Genomic DNA, 25,055 nt, shown 5'->3' with positions numbered 1-25,055 from the left:
TTTTCTTATCCTGAATAGAGTTCTTTTCAAGTAAGGAATCCTTCTCCTTATCAAATATATAATAACCCTAACGGTCGTTTTGCTTTCTAGATTCCCGTTCCCCTAAGTAAGACTCCCCGTACGTGCTTTTACTATTTTATGACTTGCGAGGATGGTTAGTTCGGGTTTGGAAGGGTTCGAGTTAAAATTGAAACACTTAGTTCCTTTTAAGTTCGACTTGGGACAACAATTCTAGTAAACGACCTCGGAACCGAGATTTGAAGGTCCTAATATATTCGTATGATTATTTTGGACTTGGGCATATGTTCGGATCGGGTTTTGGACGAACCAGGAGCGTTTCGGCGCATAAAGTTGAAAGTTTACGTATTGAAGGTTTTTAAGTTCTTTAAATTTGGTTTGGAGTAGATTTTGGTGTTATCGAGGTCCATTTCTGATTCCGAGACTGGTAATAGTTTCGTATGTCCTTATGAACTAAGAATCGCAACCCAAAACCAATAGAATCGCAACCAGTAGCTAAGAATCGCAACCCAAAACCAATAGAATCGCGACCAGTAGCTAAGAATCGCAACCCAAAACCAATAGAATCACCTTATGAACTTCAAATTCTTCCAACTTACTCCGAACACGCCGATTCATACTTAAACTACTCGGAATGATACCAATTTTTATGTGCCCATAAGGTAACGAGAGTCCGTGCGTAGCTACTAATTATGCTTATTTTTGGATAGTTTAGGACCCAAATAATAAAATATTTATAATACTTGCACCTTACTTGTTAATTAAAGTGCCTAAATTGTATTGGAACTTGATAGAGGAATTGAAAATGACCGAATTTCATTCACTTGAGTTTTGGTGGGTTACTTGACCGTTAATAGAAATTGTGCTCCTTTGTGTATTAGCCGTGTAATAGTTTTTGAATCGGATGTTTATAATGTATCCTCTCTTCTTGTAGAGCGGACCGAATGCATCGGCAGTAGAATAGATGCATATATGATTCGTGCCGCTTGACCCTCGATAATGTATACATTATTCTGGATCGGGTCGTACGATCTCGGCATAAATCATGCGTAATAATACACGGAACCTAATTATACTTGATATTATTTTATGGCTTGAGAGGTTATAATTATTAATGACAAAATTAGAACTGGAATTTATGATTAGTGAAAGAATTGTGTTTTTACTGCTTGTTATTGAGTTATTATTATTGTTTATATAACCCATGCTTATTTAGATTTTTTGTAGTTTTTTTTAGCCCATAGTAAGTATCAAAGTCGATCACTCGTCACTACTTCTTTGAGGTTAGACTAGATACTTGCTGGGTATATGTTGTTTATGTACTCACGCTGCACTTCTGTACTAATCGTGCAAGATCTGAGGCAGATGCATCTGGCGGTCATATCGGCGCGCACCCCGAGTCTCTCTTTTGTATCTATTTTTTGTCTACTTTATTTCAGAGAGTAGTTTGAGTTTTGTATATTCTACTAGTTGCTCATATACTTGTGAGACTAGGTCTTGGCACACTTACTAGTAGACTTTATGATTTTGGAGTACTTATGTCACTATATTTGCCCACTTAGTTGCCTTTGTTTTGTTTTATTAAATTTTCCACTCCTTAATCTTTTAATAAATGGAATTTAATTATTTGAAAACTTATTAAAAGAGTAATCACATGGTCAGTTCACCATTGGCTTGGCTAGCGGCGACGTTGGGCGCCATCACAGCCTATAGGAGAAATTGCATCGTGACAATATGGTATAAGAGCACTAAGTTCACGTAGGTCTCACAAATTATGAGCAACCCTGATAGAGTCTTGCGGATCGGTGCGGAGACGTCCGTACTTATCTTCAAGAGACTATAGGGTGTTAGGAAACCACTCTTTCTTCATCTCCTATCATGCAGTTGATGTTATGCTAAGTATCTTTCTCTTATTCTCTCACAGATGGTGAGAACACGTGCGATGGAGGTACCCGATCATGGAGGAGCTGCTCCCCCAGCTGCTAAAGGTCGAGGGAGGGCTCCAGCCCGTGGTAGAGGATGAGGACGTCCTAGAGTTGCCCTAGTTGTGCCACCAGTAGATCCAGTAGAGGATCCTATTATTGAGCAGCATGGCAAGGTGCCTGCATCGGAGCCGGCCTTAGTGGATTTCATGTTGCCAGGATTCCAAGAGGTCATGGGCCGTATGTTGCGGTTCATGGATTCTATGACTCATGCTGGTTTATTTCCAGCAGACCCAGCCACATCTCAGGCGGGAGGGGGAGCATATACCCCTACTGCTCAAGATCCAGGGCATGCAACTGCTATATATCTGATCCCGGGCGCACTACCCGTGGGCGGGGCTTAGCCTGTTGCGGCAGCCATACTTGAGCCCTGACCAGCTACGACCGACGATCTGCATAAGTTATTAGACAGATTGACCAGGCTTCATCCTCCTATATTTGGAGGTGAGCGGCATGAGGACCCCCAGGACTTTATTGATCAGTAAAGGGACAAACTGCACAACATGAGGATATTGGAGTCCCACACAGTGGACTTTACCACCTTTCAGCTAGAGGGCAGGGCCCGTAGATGGTGGCAGTCTTATCTTCTCGGCAGACCAGCAGGTTCTCCTCCCTCTCAAAGGGAAGAGTTGCGATTTTAGTTCGAGTAGCTCTACAACGGCCAGATGTCGGTGACCGACTTTGAGGCGAGGCTCCCTGAGTTGTCTCGCCATGCACTTATTATACTTCCTACCGATGCATAGAGAGTGCGGAGTTTTGTTGCCGGTTTGCACTCTGGTATCCAGGACACCGTGGCCCGATAAGTTGAGATGGGGACTTCTTATGGGCTAGTTGTAGAAATAGCTCGGAGGATCGAGAGTGTCCGCCAGCGGAGCCGAGAGCAGGCGATAAGGGATAAGCGGTTTTGATATTCTGGAGAGTTCAGTGGTGCCCCGGTTGGGGACAAGGGTCAATTTGTGAGGGGTCAGTCTAGCAGGCCTATATATCGAGGACAACCACCTCCTCGGGGTGCTCCAGTGCGGACTTATTTCAATGCCATGCTAGAGAGTTCATACCGCCTATCGGCTATTTAGGGTCCCTCCAATGGGTATTCAGGCCATCAGGGTCAGGCTTCAGGTCAGCAGTCTGCCGTATCGAGAGCTTGTTTTGAGTGCGGGGATCTTGGTCTTGCGATGAGGTTCTACCCCAGGCTTCGGTTAAAGGTAGTGCAATAGGGTTAGCAGCCTATGATTACAACACCATCTTCCACACCAGCCGTCAGGCCGCCCAGAGGAGAAGGGCAGGTGGGTAAGGGTCGTCCTAGAGGTAGAGGCCGGCCAGGTGGCGCTCCAGCCAGGTTCTATGCCTTTCTATCCAGACCAGATGCAGTGGCCTTAGATGTCGTAATCACATGTATTGTTTCTATCTGCGGTATGGATGCTTTAGTATTATTTTATCCAGGGTTCACATATTCATATGTTTCATCTTTGTTTGCTCATTTCCTGGGTGTTCCTCATGAGTCCTTGGGTACTCTTGTTTATGTGTCCACTCTAGTGGGCGATTCTGTTGTTGTGGGCCGGGTCTATCGGTCCTGTATTGTGACTTTTTGTGGTTATGAGACTAGAGTGGATCTTCTGTTACTTGATATGACCGACTTTGAGGTCATCCTGGTCATGGATTGGTTGTCCCCATATCACGGCATCCTTGATTGCCATGCCAAGACTGTTACCTTGGCTATGCCATAGTTCCCTAGATTGGAGTGGAAGGGTTCGTCTATTAGTATATCTAGTCGGGTTATCTCCTTTCTGAAGGCTCGACACATGGTCAAGAAGGGTTGCTTGGCTTATCTAGCTTATGTTTAGCATACTACTGCAGAGACTCCGGCGATTGATTAAGTGCCCGTGGTCCGGGAGTTCTCCGACGTGTTTCCTTATAATGTTCCAGGCATGCCACTGTATCGTGATATCGATTTCTATATAGATTTGGCTCCAAGTACCCAGCCTATCTCTATTCCATCATACCGCATAGCACCGAAAGAGTTGAAAGAACAACTTGAGGAGTTGCTAGCAAAGGGCTTCGTCAGACTGAGTGCGTCGCCTTAGGGTGCACCGATGTTATTTATGAAGAAGAAAGATGGGACTATGCGGATGTGCATTGATTACCGCCAGTTGAACAAAGTTACCATTAAGAAAAAGTACCCGTTGTCGCGTATTGATGATTTGTTAGACCAGTTGCAGGGTGTTAGGGTATTCTCTATGATCGACTTGAGATCGGGGTACCATCGGTTGAAGATTCGGGATTCGAATGTTCCGAAGACTGCTTTCTGGACTAGATATGACCACTACGAGTTTCTAGTGATGTTCTTCGGGTTGACTAATGCCCCGGTGGCATTTATGGATTTGATAAATCGGGTGTTCAGGCCATATATTGACTCATTTGTCATTGTCTGTATTGATGATATTTTGATCTACTCGCGTAGCATGGAGGAGCATGAGCAGCATTTGAGGGTGATGCTTCAGACCTTGCGGGAATAGAAGCAATATGCTATGTTCTCCAAGTATGAGTTTTGTTTGGATTCCGTAGCATTCTTGGGGAATGTTGTATCATGCGAGGGTATTAAGGTAGATCCCAAGAAGATCGAGGCAGTTAAGATTTGGCCTCGTCCTACCACGATGACTGAGATCAGGAGCTTCTTGGGTTTAGCAGGTTATTATCGCCGGTTTGTGGAGGGATTCTCATCTATTGCAGCACCTTTGACTAGATTGACCTAGAAGGGTGCTCCGTTCTGATGGTCCGATGATTGTGAGGTGAGCTTTCAGAAGCTCAAGACCGGTGTTAGTGTTGCCTTCCGATTCAGGGATGTATACTGTGTATTACGACACATCACAGGTTGGCCTGGGTTGTGTATTGATACAGGAGGGGCGAGTTATTGCATATGTTTCATGTCAGCTGAAGCCCCATAAGAAGAATTAACATATACATGATTTGGAGTTGGTCTCGATAGTTCATGCACTAAAGATCTGGAGGCATTATCTTTATGGGGTGTCCTGTGAGGTTTACACCGATCATCGTAGCTTGCAACATTTGTTCAAGTAGAGTATTCTCAATTTGAGGCAGCGCAGGTGGCTCGAGTTACAGAAAGATTATGATATTTCTATCCTTTATCATCCGGGCCAGGCGAATGTGGTTGCGGATGCCTTGAGCGGAAAGGCGGAGAGTATGGGTAGTTTGGTATTCATTTCAACATAGAAGAGGCCATTAGCTTTGGACATTCAGTCCTTGGCTAACAGACTTGTGATGATGGATATCTCAAAGCCCAGCCGAGTTCTTGCATGGGTCGTCGCCCAGTCTTCACTCTTTGAGTAGATCAAGGCTCGCCAGTATGGCGATCCGCACTTGTTGGCTCTTAGAGAGACAGTACTATAAGGTGGTTCCAAGGAGGTTGCTATCGGTGATGATGGTGTTTTGCGACTCCAGGGTCGTCTATGTGTCCCTAATGTTGATGAATTTGGGTCATTGTCGATAGATTGACCAAGTCGGCACACTTCATTCTGGTTGTGACCGTGTATTCTTCAGAGAGATTGGCTTAGATTTACATTTAAGAGATTGTTCAGTTGCATGGTGTGCCTATTTCCATCATATTATATAGAGGCCCTCAGCTTACTTCGCATTTCAAGAAGGCATTACAGAGTGAGTGGGGAACCCGGGTAGAGCTCAACACGGCCTATCATCCGCAGACCGGCGGGCAGTCAGAGTGGATGGTTCAGATCTTGGAAGATATGCTCAGAGCATGTGTGATTGACTTCAGAGGGCAATAGGATCGGTTCTTGCATTTAGCCGAGTTTGCTTACAACAACATTTATCAATCTAGCATTGAGATTGCTCCATTTGAGGCTTTATATGGTAGGCGATGTCGTTCGCCCATCAGATGGTTTGAGGCCGGCGAGGCTAGGTTATATGGTATAAAGATGCCTTGGAAAAGGTAAAGTTTATTCAGGAGCGACTTCGCACAGCACAGTCCAGACAGAAGAGTTACGGGGATCAGAAGGCGCATGACTTATCATTCATGGCGGGCGAGAAGGTTCTCTTGAAGGTCTCGTCGATGAAGGGAATCATGAGGTTTGGGAAGAAGGGCAAGTTGAGCCCAAGGTTTATTGGACCATTTGAGGTGTTAAGACGAGTTGGAGAGGTTGCTTATGAGCTTGCCTTGCCTCCAATATGTCTGGAGTTCATCTAGTTTTCCACACGTCTATGCTCTGAAAGTATCATACCGACATGTCGCATATGTTAGACTATAGCACAGTTAAGTTAGATTAGAACCTGGGTTACGAGGAGGAGCCAGTTGCCATTGTTGACAGACAGGTTTGCTAGTTGAGGTCAGAGAAGATTTATGCGATAAAGTTTCAGTGGAGGGGTCAACCAGTCGAGGAGGCAACTTGGGAGACCAACGAGGACATGCAGAGAAGATATCCACACTTATTCGGTACTCCAGGTAAGATTCTAGACCCGTGGAGGACGAATAGTTTTTTGAGAGGTGAAGAATGTAATGACGTCGATTTGCTTTCTAGATCCCTGTTCCTCTAAGTAATACTCCCCGTCTGTGCTTGTACTATTTTGTGACTCGCGGGGATGGTTAGTTCGGGTTTGGAAGGGTTCGAGTTGAAATCGGAATACTTAGTTCCTTAATATTCACTTTAAAAGGTTAAGTTCGACTTGGGTCAAAATTTTGAATTAAACGACCTAGGAACTGGGATTTGATGGTCTCAATAGGTTTGTATGATGATTTTGTACTTGGTCGTATATTCGGATCGGGTTTTGGACGACCTGGGAGCGTTTCTGCGCATAAAGTTGAAAGTTGGCGCATTGAATGTTTTAAAGTACTTTAAATTTGGTTTGGAGTAGGTTTTGTTGTTATCAAGGTTCATTTGGGATTCCGAGCATGGGAATAGTTCTGTATGGTGATTTAAGACTTGCACGCAAAATTTGGTGTCATTCTGCATAGTTTAGGTATGAATCGACGCGTTCAGAGTAAGTTGAAAGAATTTGAAGTTCATAAGTTGATTCTATTGGTTTGGGTTGCAATTCTTAGTTTTAATGTTGTTTTATGCATTTTGAGGGTGCAAGCGAGTCCGTTTTATGTTTACAAACTCGTTGGTATGCTTCGGTGAGGCCCCGGGGGCCTCAGGTGCTACTCGAACGATGCGCGAATCAATTTTGAATTTGGAGAAGAGCTGGTGGAGCCTGTCATCTGTTGCGTTCGCACCTGCGGTGGAAGGGCCACAGAAGCGGCACCGCAGATGCGACGCCTTGCTCATAGAAGCAGAAAGGGGAGGGGTCAGCGAACTCTGCAGAAGCGAACTCACTTCCGCGATGAAGGGGTCCGCAGGTGCGGAGGGGGGCAGCTTGGCCATGGTTGTAGGTGCGCGAGGCAAGCCACAGAAGCGGGCTCGTAGATACGAGATTTGGCCGTAGGTGCGATGGGTCATGGGTCGAACATGTTTCGCAGATGCGGACAACTGACCGCAGAAGCGGTCCCGCAGAAGCGGAGATTCTTCCGCAGGTGCGAAAAAACCGTTAGGCAGAAGGGTTGCATTTAAGTCGAGACATAGGATTATTTCTTCATTTCTCTCACTTGTTGGTTGAATATATAGCTCTTTGAATAGGGATTTTCATCTAGCACCTTCAAGGTAAGTAATTCCTATCCAATATAAGTTAAACACATAGATCATGGGTAGATTTTAACATGTAAAATTGTGAGAATTTTGAGTTTAGATGAAAAATCTAAGTTTTGATAATAATGAAATTTAACCACGAAAATGATTATGGGATTGAATGAAAATTATATATTGAGTTCGTGAGGTTATGGGTAACAACTTTCTTCAAAAATTTTCGGAATTCATGCACGTGGGCCCGATGGGTGAATTTTAAGAATCTTCCAATTTGAGTTTTGTTTTTAGCAAATTTTACTACTAGGCACTGTGCCTAGTAGCTATTTTATAAATATTTAGAAACAAAACAAAACAATGTCAGGGGGTCTTACAATGTGGAAAAAACAGACTTTGCCAACTCCATAGCTCCTATTATCAAGGTTGAGCAAGAAACTCAACAATGATATAATGTATTCTAAAATAAGCCTGCACACTAAAATGTAGCCATGGTAAATGATCACCACTGAAGCTCATGTGGCCCTTTTCCTCTTGTACAAATTGATATGATAGACGTGATTGATCCAATGCACTGCATTCCTGTGTTCCTATCTTGTAACTGCATCTCATAATGTCATTCCTGTATGGCCTACCAGTAGAAGTAGCTAATCGTCTTTCCTCATTGTCCAGCGACTGTTTATCCCACTCTTGTGTAGGATGTTCTGTGTCGTAGCTACTGTTGTTTTCCTCTTGACATGTAACTTCCAATAAATCACCTACAATCAAAACCAATACAGCAAAACACACGCATCCTCTGTGATTTCTACGATGCAACAGTTTTGCACGTAGGTGAAACAATGTAGTTTGAGGATTAATGCTTGTAAATTCCATCTATGTTCTGCAATAGACTTTGTGTGACTCCTTTCATGGGATGTTGAAGTAATGAGATGCATTGTGTTGGCATTACACAACCCATCCATTGATCCCTTTTTTGAATGCCTCTACTGCATACTTCTCATTAAATTTATGGGAAGCCTTGAGTTGTAATCCCATTGTTGTGTGTTCCTTTTTTGCAACTCATAGTGAATATTACTTGTATTCACAATAAGTATAAGGACACTATGTATGGTATTGAGGGCTGACCTTCTATACATGAGAGTCCACACTACAATGCTCAAAATCATCCTCGCTTCTATACTTGTGCCTACTTTTAGTTCCTTTTCAGTGGAATGAGTACATTGTACTAATACCACGAGCTGAAAGTTCATCAAAGGATAGGCAATAGATACAGTAGCTTCTCCTATGGTGTATTGGTTGCACCCTTTTTGCATCTAGTAGATTCTATCTGTGTCATTGATCAAAAGCGTAACAAAGTTTTGGGCAGTGTAGTGAGATGCCCAGGTGCTACAAATATCCTTATTTGTTTGATGCTTCTCTTGTATCTCCATGGATTGAGCTGTTGACTAGGGATGGATAAAATCTGCAGATAAATATGGAATTCGTTGATCCGTAGCCCTAGTATATCCTCCTGATCTCTATTTGCCATGCTTTTGCTTATCCTTGATTTCCCTCCAATGGAATGAGTACATAGTACTAATACCACCAATTGAAGTTTCCTCAAAGGACAAGGCATGGATACAGTAACTTTTCCTACAAAAAATAACCCATTGTTAGTAATAAAACAGTCCATCATACTCTCCTCCATAAGGATTTGAGTATGGTGGTAGTATGTTTCCTTGTCATTGGTCTCACTTCTCCCCCCAGTGTTCACTTCCATTGCACCTAACTCCTCACCCTTACTCGCAAATATGGACATAACCATTTTTCATTGTTAACTATCCTTCTACCTTGTGGTTCCAGCTGATCAAATGAATGTGCTTCAAAATCTCCATTATCAAGGGCATAATTGGCTAGATAATCCGCAAGTTTGTTACCTTCCCTCATTATGTGTGAGAATCTAGTATTGCTCCTTTCCAACAGCTCCTTTATTTCCCCTATATATGCAGTTACTGCCCAAGGTGGATCCCAAGTTTCCTCTATCACATTCTTCATTAACATCGAGTCAGTTTGCACTAGGATATTGGAGTATCCATGATGCACACAGTACCTCGGAGCCTCAAGAATAGCAGCTGCTTCTGCTTCAGTGTTAGTAGTATCCTGAATTTCCTTTCCCCTTGCATACTTGACATCACCTTCCTTATCTCGTAACACAAAGCCTATCGAACTTCTCCCTGAATTTCCTATAGATGCCCCATCTGTGTTGATTTTCACCTAGCCATGATCAGGTAATTCTCATATAACCTTGATTATCTTCGACTTTGGTATGTAATTTTCCATTAAGTGTACTAGGTCTGGCCACTTATGAGGAATGTTCAATAAGCTTGGTTTCCTTACACTTACCAACAGTTGAATTATGGATGAAATCTGGTAGATCACCCTACTAACAGTTACTATCTCTCCATGCTTATAGTTGTTCCTTCTTTTCCATAATTCCTAAAATATAATCGAAGGAAAAGCATAAAAGATTGGTTTAAGCCTGGAACATGTCGATCTCTAAGGAAACCAACACTAAATTCTCCTTTGATTCCATATTGACTTGGTATGATTCTACGTAAGTCTTGAAGTTCTTGCCAACCATACGATAATTTGCCAACAGCTGCATATTGTAATCCTTCAATTACATTCATACGATCAATCTCAGCTTCTTTAAACTTGACAAAAGGCTCTCCATGTAAAACAGTAGCTCGTCACATAGGGATAAGATCGACGGTAGGTTTCGATGACTACATGGGACTGTTTTGCGTGGCTGGTTTTAATATGTTACTGTAATCTAAGAGCTGGGGATTGTTGTTTATAGTCGTATTAGTTGGGTCGAGGGAGGGAGGAGGCTGACCAGCTGGAAAAGATGGTTGGCCACTGGGCGGACCAGCCATGGCAGCGGTCAAACGAGACGCTTGGGTCAAACGGTGGTCGACCACGCGTGCTCAGCTCTCCCTAGACGCTCGATTATTAAGTTTCTTGGTTTCTCTAATCAAGCAATTTGTTTCCAATTTGGGTTGGATAATTACTCTGATAGCTAAATTATTAACTCTTGAGTGTATATTGATTATTTTATATAACATTTGGTTAGTTATGGATTGTTTGGCACCAAGTGGGGCCTTTAGAGTGAATTTGTGGCCGAAAAGTGAGCTCTGAGACGAGGTAAGTCTCTTGCCTAACCTTGTAAGAGTGAATTTACCCCATAGGTAATTTAAATTACTATTTGATTCTAATTGTGGGGGCTACGTACGCACAATGTGATGAGAGTATGTGCGTAGCTACTAATTATGCTTATATCTGGGTAGTTTAAGACCCAAATCAGTTCACCATTGGCTTTCCTAGCGACGACGTTGGGCGCCATCACGACCTACAGGAGAAATTCGGTCGTGACAAAATATGCAAGTTTTTCGTTCAGGGACTATAAACAATAATCACTTATACTTATCCTTTGTACGTGCATGCGTTTTGCTTAATTCTGACCATGACATGTGTACACTGTCCATTGTCCTGGTTCATGCATATGTTCCTTTGTTAATCATCAAAACCAAAACCGCTCAGGTAAACAAATTTTCCCTTTTTGATGATGACAAACTCTGTGCTTTTCAGAAGCATGGAACCTGTTTCAACTTACCTCAACATCAAACAAAATGTTAGAATACTTTCCACTTAAAGTCACAAATCATCAAGGACCGGGTATTAGGTTATAAACATCATAGTCCAAAGCAAAAATACACCTTATCTTCCCCATTTTGGCATCATCGAAAAGTATCATAGTTAATTTAAGTAACCAAATTTTAAAAGATATCACTCATGGTCATTGGGACTACTTAAAATACAATCATGGATTCAATTTTCTCTTTTTTAATATAAGGATATTAGCAATCTAAGAAATATCAACAAACAATAAGAGCAAAAGCAGTGGATTTCATTGATTGATAAGCTCCTATCACAAAGCATAAGAAAGTAAAAGCATATAACCATGAGTAAAAAATGGAGAAATATCCCACTTGGGTCTTAGAAAGAACTGGTTACTAATGGGGTAGGAAGGGTTTAAGATTGGGAAGGACCAGGTTCTTGGTTCTTGGCTTGAAGCAGTTTCAACATATCTTGGAAAATTTCATCATGCTTCTTATTCTCTTTTGCTAACTCAGCCTTGAGAGAATCCCTCTCAGCTTCTACACCAGCTAGCCTTTTCTACAACCTCTCAATCTCAACCTCTTTTACTATTTGAGCCTTCTTGCTCTTTTTGGCTGACCTGGTTCTTTTAGACACAGCTGAGCCCTCTTCTTCAGCCTCTGTTTCTTTTGGCACTAGGTGTGGGTACTTCCACATATTTATCTACATCTTCAAGAACCAGGTTTATCTCCTCAATCTAGATTACTCCACTTGGCTTATCAACCTTTCTCTTTCCTTTCAAAGTGACTTTCTTGACACTCTCAACTAAGGTCGTTTTTATATTGGCCTCACTATGCTTCTTATGTATCCTTATAGTTCTTCCTCTTATGGTAGGAGTTACTATAGGGATAGAAGGAGCAGCCTTTCTCTTAGTGCCACCCACGCCCTTTCATGGAGTATTTCCAATTTTTCTCTTCTTCTTTGGATTATAAATATCTGAAACCTTTTACAGTAGGTCATGTAGGGGTTCCTTTCTAGATGGAACAGATTCTTAGAACCTTTTCCTCAACCTAACCAGCCCCTCTACTGTATTAGTGTCCCCAGAACCACTACCTCCTTCTCATACAACAATCTCTTCCTCCCCAGCACACTCCCCTAACTCCATAACACAATTGCCCATGTTTCTTAATTCAAACCATTAAGAGTGGGTGAAGAAGATCCAAACACTCTTTTTTTCCCTTTCGCCTCACATCTACTTCAACACCATCACTCTCTTTTTCTTTTCCTTTTTCATTTTTACCACCAATTGTTTCTGACTCATCAGTTTCTACACCAGCAATCGAACTAACCAACACAAACTTATTTTCAAGATTCTCATCAATTTCAGAAGCAACATTAGAAGTTACATGTTCAGTTTCAGAAGAAACTGGTTCTACCCCCTTAGTCGCAGACTTGAAGGACTCATCAGAGTTTTGGGGTTCTTCTGCCTGGCTAGCCTGCAATTTCTCATTCAATTTCATGGCATGTTCTCTACTAGCCACTATTTTTTGGGAAAGCATCTTGACATGCTATTTTTGGGGGGTTTGGGTGGTTGAAGTTATGGGTGAAAGTTCTTTGGGTGGTGAAAAAGGGTTCTCAGTGTTCTTGGGTTTGTTTTAATAAGTTTTTCATTTGATCAGTGTAGGTATCTGAAGAATTTCAAGAGAGGTTTAGGGATTAGAAATTTTGATCTTTAGAAAATGAGAGATGAAGAAAGAAGTTAGGTTCAGATCAATTTAAAGAGGGAAAGGTTGAGTGTATAATGACAGCTTTTGGAGGTTGGAAGTCTAATCACCTTGGGAGTATCAATTTGAAGAGACATTGGATTCTTCCCCAAAAGTTTCGGCAATTATGGTATGTGGATCTCTTGGTGAAACTGGATCATTTCTAACTGACTGGTTCAAAAGGAGTTGGGATAAAGTGAGAACTCTTTACACATCATGATCCATATGCAGTTATTTTAAATTATACGGAGTGTAGGATACGTACCTTATAAGCTCGATGAACCAGGTTCTTCACTGGAAGTTCTCTTGTGTAAGACTGATTTTTCCCAAGAAAGTAAGAATAATATCATTAGACATCAGTGAGATATTATAGCACATGACAAAATAGTATACTAACAAAAGTATGAGACTGAGCAATATCTAATCTAATTATTTACAAAATTCACAAGTCATCTTACCAATCATTGAGTTGGAACCGGTTCTCGTTTAGGTGATCTTAATCATCCCTAATTCTAACCCGGTGCTTTCAAAGGGATCCCTACCCAAAGCTTTTGTGAAGATGCCAGCTATTTGCTTTCAGTAGCACACAATTCCACAATGATCAAACCCTTTTAAGAATTATTTCTCAGAAGATGATGCCTAACATTTATGTGCTTAATTCTTTTGTGATGGACCGGGTTCTTGGTCATATTGATTGCATAAATATTGTCACAAAAGATAGGGATACAACCTACATCAATTCCAAAGTCCATTAATCGTTGTTTAATTCACAAAAATTGAGCACAACATGAGGCAACTGCCTCATACTCAGCTTCAGCAGTAGATAAAGCCATCGAGTTTTGCTTTTTGGTGGCCCAAAACACAAGACATAAGCCAAGAAAGTGTGTCATACCTGAGGTACTCTTTCTATCCACAAGAAAACCTGCATAATCAGAATTAGCATATTTCACTAAATGAAAATTACTACCTTTTGGATACTATAGGCAAATATCAGTTGTGTCTTTTAAGTATCTCAAGATCCTCTTGACAGCCTTCAAGTGAGACTCCTTTGGATTTGTCTGAAATCTAGCATAAAACCCAACACTGAAAATAATGTCATGTCTACTATTAGTGAGATATAACAAATAGCCAATCATTTCTCTATACATTTTCTGATCAACAGATGAACCAAGTTCATCTAAACCCAATTTTATGGCTGTTGCAATGTGAGTGTCAATTTTTTGGATGTTCCTTATTTCTTTTATTGGTGAGGAACAAGTTCTTTAGAAGTTGAGGATCAGTTCCTCTCTGGTCAATTCCCTCTGTCGGGTTACCTTGGATGGAAGGACCTAATCCATGACCTGTTCCTTTATGTGTTGCGGCTTCTGGCTGGACTCTTGCTTCAGCATTTTAATTTCTTGTCAGCTCAATCTCTTCATCATCGTGTTCCTACCTCTTAGAGAGAATGTTAGTTTCATCAAAGACAATATGCACACTTTCTTCTACATCATAGTTCTTTTATTGTATATTTTATAAGTTTTACTATATGAAGAATATCCCAAGAATACCCCCTCATCACTTTTGAGGTCAAACTTTTCTAGAGAGTCCTTTCCATTATTGTGAACAAAGAACTTGCATCCAAATGCCCTAAGATGGGATATATTTGGATTTCTCCCTTTAAGTAACTCATAGAGAGTTTTCTCAAAGAGAGGTCTAGTCATGCACCTATTTATGATGTTGCATACAATGTTCACAACTTCTTCCCAAAAGCTATGAGATAACTTACTTGCAAGTAACATGGTCCTAGCCATTTTCTCCAAAGTCTGATTCTGTCTTTCAACTATTTCATTTTGTTGTGGAGTTCTAGGAGCAAACAAATTATGATATATGCCGGGTACGTTTACCCAAAATGTTGACCGTGGTCAACTCTAGCCTTAAATTTAATCAAATTCTTTATTTTTTTTCACATAAAAGCTTTTCGAAAAGCGATACGGATAATGCACGCAAATTTAGAAATATAAAAAGGAACTAATAGAGGCCTCAGAATATAGAAATAAAGGCTAGTACTCAAAACGACCTTTCGGGTCGTCACACTCTACACCTCAAAAAAAACGTTCATCCTCAAACGAACATAGAAAAATACATGGACTAGTAAAAAATGGGGGTATCTACTCCTCATATCGGACTCGGAATCCCACGTAGACTCCTCAATAGGCTAACCTCTCCATTGCACTTTCACAGAAGGAAAACTCTTGGATCTCAACTTACAAGGCTGCCGGTCTAGAATAGCCACCGGCTCTTCCTTATAAGCCAAATTTTCATCAAGTTGCACCGTGCTGAAGTCCAAAACATGTCAGCTTTCCTCACGGTACTTCCGAAGCATAGACATGTGAAATACCGAATGTACCCCTGCTAATCTAGGAGGCAGTGCAAGCCTATAAGCAACCTCCCCAACTCTCTCTAAGATCTCCAATGGCCCAATAAACCTCAGGCTCAACTTGCCCTTCTTCCTAAACCATATCACGCCATTCATCGGCAACACCCAGAGGAGAACCTTCTCTCAAACCATATAAGCTACATCTCGGATCCTCCGGTCTGCATAACGCTTCTGCCTGGATAGAGCTGTGTGAAGTCATTCCTGAATTATATTAACATTCTCTATATCATCACGGACCAAATCAGTGCCCAAAAATCTAGCCTCACCATGCTCAAACAAACCAATCGGGGAATGACATTGTTTTCCATACAATACCTCATACAGAGCCATCAGGATGCTCGACTGGAAGCTGTTATCGTAGGCGAACTCCGGTAGAGGTAAAAAATGGTCCCATGAACATTAAAATCCATAACACATGCGCGTAATATGTCATGCAAGATCTGAATAGTGCGCTCGAACTGTCCGTCCGTATGAGGATGAAATGTTGTACTCCGCTCGACCCGCATTCCTAACTCAGACTGCATGACCCTGCTAAATGTTACATAAACTGAGTGCCTCGATCAGAAGTGGTAGAAATGGGCACGACATACAGGTACATAATCTCCTGATTGTAAATATGATCCAACCGCTCTGAAGAATAGTAAGTCACCACCAGAATGAGGTGTGTGAACTTAGTCAACCGGTCCATAATAACCCAAACTGTATCATATTTCCTAAAGGTTCGTGGTAAGCCTACCACAAAATCCTTAGTGATGTGCTCCCACTTCCACTCCGATTTCTCTAATCTCAGAATCAACCCACCCAGTTTCTGATGCTCATACTGTTAGATATATGCTTTAATGATGGAAAAATATCTTACTTCTATTGTAGGAAAACAACTCCAAAGAAGGAAGTTAGAAAGCAAAGTGGAAGAATGCAAAAAAATGAAGAAACCAAGATATTGTCCAAGATTAAGAAAGATTGATTACAGAATGAGATTCTACTAAAGATTCAAACGCATGGATTAAGAAATAAATCATGCCATGATTACGAGCATCAAGAAGAATGAATATTTAATTCCAGTTATTTGCAAAATGCACAACAATCAATATGCGTGGAAGATTTGCAGAGGATGATCAATCACGGAAGCAACGGCTATCAAGCCAATCTTCAAGGACCATGTATAGAAAGCTACTCACTTATTCTTAGAAGAAATCAATCAAGATTGATTCTAAGGATTAATTCCCTTGGGTTGCCCATCATCAAAGGATCTGTCATACCGAGTAGACTAGCATCCAAATCACATATACATAACAAGAAGCTTAACGAAAGCACATAATTTGATCAAACCATTTACCACTCTTTTTGTTCTACTCCAAACAAGCATTGTAGTATATTCTAGATTTACTGTGTAACTAGGGAGAGAAGAAAGAGATAAAAGAATCATTGGTGAGGCATTGTACCAAAATGAAGAAATGAACATACATAGTGAAGAAATTATTGGTTTATAACAACATAAACATACATGTACCATGATTTCAAATACTCAGAAGAGAACTCCCTTACAATCCAAGGGGAGTGGAGTAGGATTCATATTGAATCCAAACCTGTATAAAATATCATGTGTCATTTATTATCTGTAATTTACTTTATGTACTTACTTCATGTCTTTCTCGCGTAAAGGATTCAGTCGACTATCAATAAATTTAGTTTACATAGTGAAAGAAAAGAAAGAGTTAATATTCACCCCACCTCTTGTACTTTCAATTGGTATCAGAGCAGGTCTCGTATATTTTCCCTTCTACTTAACAGTAAGTGAGAAAAGATCATGTCAAATCAAGTAACCGTTGGTGCACTATTTCAAGAAGGGACATCTGAAGTAAGGCCGCCATATTTTAATAGACAACACTTCTCCCATTGGAAAGTTCGCATGAAAATATATGCAAAGTCCTATGATATCAAAGTACGGCGCGTAATCAAGAAGGGAAACTATCCCCTTCGAGCAGCAAAATCTGACAAGAAAACTAAAGGACAAACATCCACTGATCCAGAAGATATAGACAATTATTCTGATGAACAAATGGCAGTAATCCAAGTCAATTCTAAGGCACGAAATGTGTTATATAATACAATTAGTGAAAAAGAATATGAAAAAATTTCAAGTTGCGATACAGCTAAGAAAATGTGGGATAAACAAGAAGTTACAAATGAAGGAACGAGCAAAATGAAAGAAACAAGGGTAAATATGCTAATTCATGGCTATGAGCTCTTGTGGATGAAAGAAGGTGAATCTATTGAATAAATATTTGCATGATTCAGCAAAATCATTAGAGTTCTGAAAGCCTTTGGTAGACCACGTTCCGGTGGTGAACAAGTTCAAAAAATCCTATGATGTTTGTCCACTACGTGGCAGACAAAAGTAGTTGCACTTGAATCTCAAGAACTAGATAAACTGTCATATGATGAACTACGTGGAGACCTTATAGATTTTGATAAAACATATCTCAATTAACGTGGTCAGGATGAAAAAAAGAAAATAATTATTTTCAAAACCACAACTGAAGGACTTGAAAATGACGATGATGACGTTGCAGAGGTACTGGAATAGGAAATTCTCATGATCTCAAGAAATATGAATGGACTGATGAGAAGATATAGAAATACAAAAAAGGGAAGAATGTCATCCAGAAGAACCAGACAATTAAATGAACAAGATAAAAATGATGGAAAGTATTTTGAATGTCGAAGGTATGGCCATGCTCAAACTGAATGCCCAGAACTCAAAAGGAAGTTTTCTAGAGGTTTTACCAAGAACAAATCCTCCGGAAGCTAGAGTGATGAAGACAGCTCAAAACATGAAGAAATAGCAAATTTATGTTTCATTACCATCCTGGAAAATGATATGAACAAATACTTTAGCTGATGGACTAATGAAGATGTTTCTGACGATAACAAAAACTAAACTGAAAATTGCTTCATGGCATGCGGTGAAACACGTGAGGTAAGACCCTTTAATTGTGAAAGATGTAATGAATTACAGGATATTATTGATCTTACCCTAAAAGAGTCTCAGAAAATGTTAAATGAATTAAAGGACTCAATATGGAAAAGAAGGTCTGAGAACTTAAACTTGAAGTGTGTAGAATTGAAAGAGATGTTCTTCAAGAGGAAGTTCAGGAACTGCAATTGCAACCCAATGGCATGTGCAAATCAGCCAGTCATAGTTCTATTGGGTCTAACCAGGCGGCCTGTAAGTCAGCTGGCTAATAACCTGTTGGAAATGAAATTACTATTAAAGGTACCACTAGTAGATCAGTGAAAGATCCATTACTGTTTGTCATTATTGCAATAAAATCGGTCATAAGTACTCCTTTTGTAGATTTCGTAACTCAAATGTTGCCGGATAGATCTGGAAGCAAGTTTGGGTACCTAAAAGAAGGTAATAATCTTTATTTGCAGGAACACCACAGGAAAAGTCGTAAGGGAAAATGGTATCTGGACAGTGCTTGTTCCAGTCACATGACGGGCGACAAAATTCTATTCAAAGAAGTGACCAAAATCAATGGAGGAAATGTCAAGTTTGGTGATGATTCAAAAGGCAAAATTGTTTGTACCAGAACAGTTCTGTTTAACAATAATTGTGATATTATTGAAATTTATCTTGTAGACGGACTAAACTATAATCTTCTAAGTATCAGTCAACTATGGAATTCTTGATATGAAGTGAAATTAAAGAAAACTGGGTGTGCTATTGAAGACGAATCAGGTAAAATTATCCTTCCGGGAAAAAGGTATGGAAATGTCTATATTTTAGATTCCATTGATAATCTGGACAGTTATATCTATGTAGAATCCATATCTGATGATTTGTGGCTTTGGCACAAAAAGCTTGGTCATGCCAGCATGTATTTGATTGAAAAACTATCCAAGCATGAATTGGTTATTGGCCTTCCTAAGCTTAGCTATTCTACAAAACATATATGTGATGCATTTCAACTTGGTAAGCAAAATAGATGTTCTTTCAAACCCAAAGATATTGTTTCCACAATCAAACCTCTTCAGCTCCTGCATATGGATTAGTTTGGACTTACTAGAACTGTCTGTATAAGAGGAAAAAGGTATGCTTTCGTTATTGTTGATGACTACTCAAGTTTTACATGGCTCATAAATATGAAGATCTAAAGAACTTTTAGATCTTATTCAAAAAGATATAAAGATAAAAGGGGTATCTTATCTCAGCTATTCAAAGTGATCATAGAGGAGAATTCGAAAATAGATCATTTGAGGAATTCTGCAATGACCAAGGATACACTCATAACTTCTCTGCACCAAGGTCACCACAGCAAAATGGGGTAGTTGAACGTAAAAATAGAACTCTATAAGATATGGCTAGAACCATGATACTGTACATTCTCTACGAAACTACTTATGGGCAAAAGCAGTCAGCACAACATGGCATATACTAAACAGGTGCTTGATTCGACCCGTTCTAAAGAAGACTCTATATGAACTCTAGAAAACCAAGAGACCTAACATTGGATACTTTCATCCCTTTAGAAGAAAATGTTTTGTCCACAATAATGATAAGGGCAACCTCAGTAACCTTGATCCAAGAAGTGATGAAGATATATTTCTCGATTACTCTAACAATAGTAGATCATTTAGAGTTTATAACAAACGTACTCTATATGTAGAGGAATCAGTTCATGTTATTTTTTATGATAATAACTCTATTGTAGAGAAAGAAGTCTTTGCTGGTGATGAAGATATCAGCCAAAGTCAACCCAAGATTAGCGAACAGATCGATCCAAAAGAATCGATTGACAATGGTAATGAAATCTCAAAGTCGACTAATGAAGCTACCAGTGAGCATGCTGAATCTCAAACAGAGTCGACTACTCAACATGTTCAAGCAGTACCAAATGAATGGAGAAGTGAATCTGAATATCCACAGAAGTTTATCAAAGAAAATCCAAACGACGGAATGAAAACTAGAGGAGCTCTAAAGAAAAAGGCTAACATTGCACTCATATTTCAAATACAACCAAAGAAAGTTGACGACGCCTTAAAATAATAAAGTTGGGTACAAGCTCTGCAAGAAGAACTTGATCAGTTTGACAAAAATCATGTTTGAACAATGGTACCCAAGCAAGAAAACACAACAATTATAGGAACCAAATAGGTATTTAGAAACAAGTTGAATGAAGAAGGCAAGGTCATTCGAAACAAAGCAAGGCTAGTCGCACAAGGCTACTCCCAACAGGAAGGAGTCAACTATGATGAAACCTTTGCTCCGGTGGCTCCGTTAGAATCGATTCGTATTTTAATTGCATAGGCTTCCTTTAAAGGTTTCAAATTATTTCAAATGTATATTAAAAGTGTATTTTTAAATGGTTTTATTGATGAGGATGTCTATGTTAAACAACCTCCTGGATTTGAAAACTAGCAATTTCTTTACCATGTGTTTAAGTTGACTAAGGCTCTCTATGGGTTAAAACTTGCACCTAGAGCCTGGTGTGAAAGACTAAGCTCATTTATGATAAGTCATGGCTTCTCAAGAGGTAATATCAACACTACTTGTTTTTATCAAAAGGTCATCATTTGGTAATCTCATTATTTGGAAGTGCTAACCCTATCTTATGTAAGGAATTCTCATATCTCATGCAAAGCGAGTTCGAAATGAGCATGATGGGAGAACTAAAGTTATTACTTGTACTTATAAATTCATCACTCAGACGAAGGAAGCTTTATATGTCAGACGGAGTATACGAAGGAACTGATACAAAAATTTGGAATGAGTAACGCAAAGGTGCTTGGAACTCCCATGAGTCCAGCTACATCCCTTGACAAAGATGAGGAAGGAAAATTAGTGGATGAATCAAAATATTGTGTGATGATTTCATATCTACTTTATTTAAATGCTAGTCGACTTGACATAATGTTTAGTGTGTGTAGATGTGCCAGGTTCCAATCATATCCCAAAGAGTCTCACTTTACTACAGTGAAATGAATTATTAGATATCTCATTGGGACTACATCACATGGTTTATGGTATACACGCCTTAACAATTTTAAGCTTGAAGGTTTTTAGATGCAAATCTTGTAGGAGATAAAGATTATAGGAAAAGCACAAGTGGAATATGTCAGTTTCTAGGAAAATCACTCATCTCCTGGAATAGTAAAAAATAGGGATCAGTTGCACTATCTACAACTGAGGCTGAATACATTGCTATGGTACAATTTTGTGCTCAACTACTCTGGATGACTCACTAACTAAGTGACTATGATCTTTCCCTTAAGCCCATTAAAATTTTCTATAACAATTCTACTTCTATTTGTTTATTAAACAATCCAGTGCATCATTATAAGGCAAAGCATATAGATATCAAGCATCATTTTATTAGAGATCATGTACATAAGGGTGAACATTGAAATATCGTTTGTTAGTACTGATAATCAATTAGCTGATATTTTCACTAAGCCTCTTTTAGAAGACGGATTTCAAAACCTTAGGGACCTACTTAGCATTATTACTTTTTCTAATTAGGCATTTGAAATTTCTATACTTTTCAAATATTGTGTGTGTTAGTGATTTTCGTAGGAAATCCTTTTGTACCGTCATATTTCATCATTACCGCCAGTAGCATTAATGAGGCGCCTCCATTTTTAGTGTCTCTTTCAGCCTTTTTAGTAAACTGAGATGGAAACCGAATCAATCAATTGTGCATGTTCCCTTACTCTGCACCCATCAGTTACGTCATTTCAATCTCGCTTTTTCACATCTCTCTTCCTATATATAAGATTTCCTCCTTCTTGAGCCCTCACATTGTAATCATCACCCTATCTCTTCAATGGCTAAAGCTTCGAAAAACCATTCTGCCTCCACTCGCAAAAGCACCTGGTCCAAAGGGAAAACACCCACTCAACCATCAGAACTCGTCACCATTGGGTCTGATCACTTTGAGGACTTCTCATTTTCTAGGGCAGACCTCTCTGATGATGCTTGAAGTCTTACTGAAAAAGTCCTAGGAAAGCATCCTATGGAAGAAGGAATTGAAGCATACACCCCAAAGAAAGTAAAGATAGACTTAGACAGTGTTCTAGAGTCAGAAGTGAACTACTGGGATTCACCCAACAAAGACAAGTTTGTCACCTTCAAGGGAAAATAAATCGCCCATGAAAGAATCGTCAATCTAGAAGAGATGGATGCCCTAAATTGCAAGATAAAAGACTTCTTTAGTTTTCAAGGATGGGGAAATTTCTTTATTTTAACCCATCCAAACGTTTATGAAGATCTTGTTCGCATGTTCTATGAAAATCTTCACTCCCCTAAATCTGATAAGATTGAGTCCCTCATGCTAGGTCGGTGTATCATTCTAGACTGTTCTACCTTGGCCTGAAGATTTTGAAGTATCATTTGAATAAGCCAAACAATGTCTTGCTGATTCCCTATCTGATCCCTTGCCTAATCAACTAGAACCTAGTGGCATCAATTTTGTAACTCGTGTTCTTGACCACATTGTTTCCACCATCATACTTCCCAGAATAAGATCCTACACGACTCTATCTCATAGAGACATATTTTTGGTTCTCTTCCTTCTTACCAATCACAAAGTGAAGTTGTCCTCCTGGGTAATCAAATCTATGATATCCCTCACCTCCTCGAAGACTTCAAGTGTCTTCCCAATGGGATGGTTATCACTCACCTCCTCGAAGATTTCAATATCCCTTTGTCAAACTACCCATATGTGTCTATCTCCAAGTGTTATAACAATAGAACGTTTGACATCATGGGTTATGTTGTTGTGGATGGTGCTTGGATAAGAAGCAGGAAATTGAAGCCAAAGTAATTCCCTCTAGCTCCAAGGTAAAGGTTGATACTTCTCAGGTTGCTGTCAACAATCTAGAATCGCTTGCAAAGACTGCTTCACTTAACGACAAACAGATTGCCATCAAAAATTTGCTCCTGATAACTCAGTCATCAGTTGGTGATATCTACGAAGTTGCCAAAGAAATAGGTTCTGATGTGTCCAAGCTAAGAGTCATGGTTCAGAAGACTACAAATAAGGTAGTAAAAGCCTTCAAGGAAGTTCATGATCATGTTGATGGAATCTCAGTAACAATGAACGCAAGCTTTGACCATCTCAAGGAAGCCATCTGCAATACCCTTACCTACTTTCTTCGTCGCTGATTAATGTTGGTTAGGTCAAGACAATCTTTCTCTTTTGCTCATGTCATGAATCATTTTTCGGATACTTGATTGTATGTTTTTGGATTATCTGGATGACTGTTATTATTAAACTTATTATCTGGTAGAAATTAATCTTACTTAGACCTCTTTTTGAGTGATGCCAAATAGAGAGAAAGGATCGACTAACTTGTAGGTAAATTTGAATCAACTAGTTGGGAAGGGTCGACAAGTCGACTAACTAGAAAAGAGTTGACCAACCAACTCATATGAAAAAGCGCAACAAGTTAAGGGGGAGCCGACTCAAAAGACCTGACAATAAGTTGAGGGGGAGCCGACTGAACACGAAATAAATAGGGAAGTAAAATGAATTAAGTTATTTTGTCATCATCAGAAAGGGGGAGATTGTTAGATATATATTTTAATGAAGGAAAAATAAATTACTTTTATTGCAAGAAAATAACTCCAAAGAAGGAAGTCAGAAAGCAAAGTGGAAGAGTACGAATAAAGAAGAAATCAAGATATTATCCGAGATCCAGAAAGATTGATTAAGGAATGAGATTCTACTGAAGATTCAGACGCATGAATTAAGGAATAAATCATGCCATGATTACAAGCATCAAGGAGAACGAATATTTGATTCTAGTTATTTGTGCATGGCACAACAATCAATATGCGTGGAAGATTTGCAGAAGATGATCAATCACGGAAACAACGATTGTCACCCTAATCTGCAGGGACCAAGTATAGAAAGCTACTCACTTATTCTTGGAAGAAATCAATCAAGATTGATTCTAAGGATCAGTTTCCCTGGGTTGCCCATCATCAAATGATCTGTCATACCGAGAAGACTACATTCAAATCACATATATACAACAAGAAGTTCGACGTAAGCACATACTTTGATTAAACTATTTACCATTCTTTTTGTTCTACTCCAAACAAGCATTGTAGTCTATTCTAGATTTACTGTTTAACTAGAAAGAGAAGAAAGAGAGAAAAGAATCACCGGTGAGGCATTGAATCAAAATTAAGAAAAGAACATACATAGTGAAGAAACTATTGGTGTATAACAACATCAACATACTTGTTCTAAGATTTCAAATACTCAGAAGAGAACTCCATTACAATTCAAGGGTAGTAGAGTAGGATTCACATTGAATCTGAACCAGTATAAAATATTCGATGTCATTTACATTCTGCAATTTACTTTCTGTACTTACTTATATCTACCTCACGTAATGGATTCAGTCGACTATCAATAAAATCTGTCAAGTACACACTAAAAGAAAATAAAGAGCTACAATTCACCCCTTGTACTTTTACATACTTCACCTGTTGACAATTCAAACATCGAGAGACATAAGCAACAATATATTTCTTCATCCTTAGCCACCGATAGTATTGTTTCAAGTTACAATACATATTTGT

This window comes from Nicotiana tabacum, chromosome 19, assembly GCF_000715075.1.
Source record: "Nicotiana tabacum cultivar K326 chromosome 19, ASM71507v2, whole genome shotgun sequence".
In the NCBI taxonomy this organism is placed as follows: domain Eukaryota; kingdom Viridiplantae; phylum Streptophyta; class Magnoliopsida; order Solanales; family Solanaceae; genus Nicotiana; species Nicotiana tabacum.
Note: the sequence above shows the minus strand (reverse complement) of the source record.